We start from the raw sequence: 5,294 nt of genomic DNA, 5'->3' as shown, positions 1-5,294 counted from the left end.
ACTGGAGCTTCCAATATGTCCTCATAACGGAAAGGGTCATCAAACTGTCATTCTAAGACAAAAATGCTCAATAAATAAGTTTTTCATATACAATGTGAATGAAAGTCGGTGTCAATGAGATTGTTCTTCCCCAAGTTTCAGTTTAATATAGTAAACTATATTAACTCCAGTTTTTACATAGTTCTTCTGAGGTAAGCATTCAGTGCCATTTGAGTTCTTCCTTTTCCTAGGGTTGTGATTCTCCTTTTGGGAATGTCTATATTATGTTAACATACTTTTCTCTTAGATAGTTTATCTATTTTATGAAATTGACTTCCTATTAACTAGCCTTTTTATTCATTGAAATTCAGCTTCATGGTGGCATCTTCATAGTTTACCCAATCAGTTTGAATCCTTCAACCTCATCTTACCTCTTGCTTATCTACTGTCTATATTTCCTGTTTTGCATTCTCTTTTTAAACTATACCTATCTATGCCAAAACTTAGGGACTTATATCACCTATTTTATTTTGCTTACAAGTTTATGGGGCAGGAATTTGAGAAGGACTTGACTGGTGTTCATCTGGACCTCTGTGGCCATAGCTATAAAAGATGGGCGGGAGGATCCATTTCCATGATGACTTTCTCATGTGGATGGCCTTTCACTTTCCATGCTTAGTCCTTCCTTTTGGGCTTCTCTACCTGGCTTAGCCGTCTCATAGCATGATGCTTATTGGATAGTCACACTCCTTACGGGGTGGTGGATTTTCCCAAGTAAGTTTTCTAAAAGCAAGCTTTCTGAGAAACCTGGGTAGAAGTAGAAAGACTTCATACTTGTTGCTCAAACAAGTCCCTAAGGTCAGCCCAGTTTCAAGAAGAAAGGGAAGACTACATTCCGCCTTTCAATGTGGAAATGAAGTAACCATAAGGGGAGAATGGTACTAAATGGCCACCATCTTGGACACAAACTTCCATACCTATCATTTTCATTTTAATATTTTTTCTTTTCTCCCCATTTTTACATATCTAATAGTGGCCTACCTAATACATAGGTTGGTCACACATACACACAGCTATGTTTAATGAGTAAGAGCCTCCATATCATCACCATGTGAAATTACTGAAAGGACACTGTGAGGCCCCAATATTCCACAGGCATCTCCAATAATCAGTCTTCTCATTCCCTTTTATGAGTCACTAATATCTTATCCGTCAGGCATGAGTGCTCATGTGATCTGTAAGAGAATCATGATCAAACTTGAGTACCTCTTAATCCAGAATTGTGGTTCAATGTGTTAAGATTTTGTGTTTTTTTTTTCTCCCCTGGGGCTTAATTAATAGCACATGGAGTGAAGAGAAACTTGGAATAATCAAACTATTCCATTAACCTCCTAGGCAGTGTACTCAAACTACTAGGAATGGTTTTGAATTGTGGAACTGGTCACTAAATGGTCATTGAGGCTACTAGAGCAATTAATTTTGATGCCACTAGCATTATCACACTGTCTAATTCCTCCTTCTAGGAAAGACTTAGTCTAGGTATCTTAGTGTATATTTGGCTCTTCTTCTTTAGTTATACACTTTCCAATTATTAGCCAGAAAAATGACACCCACAAAAAAAAAGATTCTATTTTTCATCCCCCCATCCCTTGCTACCATGTGAATATATTCTAATTGTATGCACGCATAAGAGTCGTGTCTGAATTCTGAGAAATGCTTAAAGAGGTGCAACTGTCTGCATTCCTCCTCCTTCTCTCTGGCATAGAAGGAAATAATGTCTGGTCTTCTCACTACCATCGTGGATCAAGAGGTGGGAAGAGCAGAGCAATTATTAAGGCTGAAGAAACCTTACTTTCTGGTGACAATGATTTTGTGAAGCTTTTCTGCCGACTCCCAGCTCTGTGCTACATTATCATATTTACTTATCTGGGAGATAAAATTCTAACTTTAATAGACATTGTTTTTGGATTTTTCTATCATTTTTAGTGATATCTAATTCTGATACACCTGTGTATTCATAAGGTTGGAGAGTTTTTTTCAGGTTAAAACAACCAACTTAGTTTAAACCACCCTTCCAACACACACAGTACATAAACTTGCCAAGGCTAATTAAATTTCACTAGGGCAGATCTATATAAAAAGAATAAGTAACATATGTGTATATCACATCTGAATTTAAATACAGTATTTAACTGTCCTAGATTTTGCAATGTATTCATAGCCATGAGAGGGGATAAGAAACCGTTTTATAATCCGTCGAATCCTTGTAAATTCTGTTTAAATGTGTTTTTAAAATGTGATTTTTCTTTCCTTTTTTTTTTTCTTTTTTTTTGGTGTGTGTGTGTGTGCTACTAGTGGTGATGATCGGAAGCTCTATATTGTAAAATATTCCTCATTGCTCTGGAGAACAAGCCAAGACTCAATCTGTGCCCTGGCAGCCCCTCTGTGGGTAGAGAGTGGGGCTTTGAGAAGGTTACTCAGTTAGAAAAGCCAATGGATTCTTTTTCTAAAATGGCTGCCAAACACCACTGCCTTAGTTTAGTGTTCTCTTGAAGTTTCTTCTCTCTTTTCCTTCCACGAAGCCTTACCCACCCATCTGTATCCTCCCAATACCTGTCAGAGTTAACTTTAAAAAAATAGCATCTGATTATGTCATTTCACCCAACAGAAACTTCTGTGATTCCTTGTTGCCTCCAGCTTGACAAACTTTTTCTTTCATGTATAGTCATCCCTCCGTATCCATAGGAATTGGTTGCAGGACCCCCACAGTTACCAAAATTTGTGGATACTCAAGATCTTCATATATATTTTAAATCATCTCCAGATTAATTCTGACATCTGATGCAATACAAATGTTATGAAAATAGGTGTTAATACTATATTGTTTATGGAATAATAGCAAGGGGAAATGTCTGTAGTGAACATATACAGAATATTTTCAAAATATTAAAAAGTATGATTTTTTTTTTGATTTATGGTTGATTGAATGAACAGTTGGTTGAATCTTTGGATTGCAGACCCCATGGATATGGAGGGTCACCTGTAATTTCTCAGTTCTAAAGAACTCCTTCTGTGTTTAAATATGATGAAATGTTCACCATTTCCTAAACATATATCTCTGAATTTAGAGCAGGCTATTCTCTGTAATTAAAATGCTCTCCTATCTGTGAGCTTCCTCTTATGAACCTTCAGTATGCATCTCACAAGTCACCAGTGCTCAAATGCCTTGGCTACCCCTACAATGAGGTTAATCTCTTCTTCTCTTGTGTCTGCTTTGCATGTTGTTTTAGCCTCTGTCACAGCGTTTAAAGATGGTGTTAGCATTGATTTGCTTCAGGTTTGATTCCTCCTAATACATGAGATGCTAGAACTCTCCCTAGCTTTCTTCCCCACGACTATAACAGCATGGAAACTCACTGTTTCTTGCAGAATGTGTAGATCAATCCATAACTGAGACAGAAGCATTCACAACAAAATGTGATTTGTATCCAAATTTGGTTTTTAGAATTGTATAATAAATTATAGGATGTAGACACTATTAACTCCTGAAGAAGAAACTCATGCAAAGGATACAGGAACATGCATTGATATCTTACCTAGTCATAATGTCTTTCCTCCCACCCTGAAGAGAAATTTAATATTCCTGAATTCTCCTGGAATTTGAATTATGGAATCAAAGAATTATAGAGCTAAAAAGAACCTTAAAGATTATCAACTCCAATGTTATGATTTATAAATGAGAAATCTAAGACCCACAGAGATTAAATGTTCATCAAAGGATTTCCCAGCTAGTTTGTATAAATCAGATTTAGAGTACTGATCTCCTGACTCCAGGGTTCTTCAAATATTTGAGTCATGAGCCCCTGGTTAGGGGCAGCCCAAGTTATAAAGCAGAACAAGAATAATTTCAAGTTAAATCAGAATTACACCACAGATACACCCAAGGGTTTTAGCCACAAATTAAACAGGTGAGAGAAAATAATCTAGATAATTGTTAAAAACTTTAAAATAGTAGACTTTCTGGAGTTTAAAATCCTTTATATATCCATTGTTTTCATAAATGAAAATTACATAGAAGTAAAATGACTTCTCCATCTGAATCATAAAGCCAAAGACAGAGACAAATTAGAATTTTCAATGTGACTGTGAAATGGATGTCACAAAGCTTCTATGGATGAAATGAAATACTACAATGTAGTGTCCCTCTAGTTTAAAGTAGCTGGAGTCTGTAGTTAATTAATTCAAAAGTCAGATAAACAAAATAATTTTCAAAATGATACATATGTACTACTACCTTTCATTTTAAACACATAAATATATGGTTATCCTGCACTATTAATATGTGGCTAGACAAAGTTGTTTTTGTTTTGGTTTGTTTTTCCTTAAATATGTGTATTAGTTTTCTATTGCTATGGTAACAAATTACTACAAACACAGTGGTGTTTAATAGTATAAAATTATTATCTTACTATTCTGAGGGTGAGAAGTCCAAGATGGGTTTCACTGGGTTATAATCAAGGTATTGGCAGAGCTGCTTTCTTTTTGGAGCTTTTAGGGAAGAATCTGTCTCCTTGTCTTTCCAGCTTCTAGAAGCCACCCACATTCTCTGGGTCATGGAATCTTCAAAGCCAGCAATTAAATCACTTTTCTGGACTCTACCTCCATCATCATATTTCCTCTGACTTTGACTCTCCTGTCTCTCAATTTCAAGAACCCTTGGAATTAAATGGGTTCACAGGATAATCCTGGATATTCTCCTTATCTCAAGATGTTAAATGTAATCACATCTGCAAGGCTTCTTTTGCCATGTGAGGTGACATATTCATCAGTTCTGAGAGTGACAATATGGACATTTTTCAGGAATGTGGGTGGAAGTGGACATTCTTCTGTCTATCATGCATTACTCTGCTAACTGAAGATAAGTTTTCTTTCTTTCAAAAATCATATGCAAATTGTATTGTCTAAAGGCTTGTGCCTTTAAAATAAGACAATAATTTAAAGACATTTGGAAAGCAACCTGTGTAAATTTCTTTCATGTATGTTTCCCAATTTTTTTTAATGATGTCTTCCCTATAACTAATTTGAAATTAATTTTTGATTTGATTTTCCCCTTTTGGTGTTTTGAAATATTGGTACTAATTTTTATAAGTATAGTGGTTTTTTTTTCCCCTTGCCTACATCACTGACTTTTATACGATTTATTTAAATTATACAATGACAAGCACAAGGGTTCTTCACTCAAACACTTTTGAGGGCAAACACAAATCTGTAGAAATTGCTTCTTCTTCTTCTTTTTTTTTTTAAGAGAGAGAGAG

This window comes from Marmota monax, unplaced genomic scaffold (genome assembly GCF_021218885.2).
Source record: "Marmota monax isolate L192 unplaced genomic scaffold, Marmota_monax_Labrador192_F-V1.1 WCK01_AAM20220418_F8-fsc00044, whole genome shotgun sequence".
NCBI classification, from domain to species: domain Eukaryota; kingdom Metazoa; phylum Chordata; class Mammalia; order Rodentia; family Sciuridae; genus Marmota; species Marmota monax.
The sequence above is the reverse complement of the archived record's forward strand: the minus strand, read 5'-3'. Positions refer to the sequence as shown.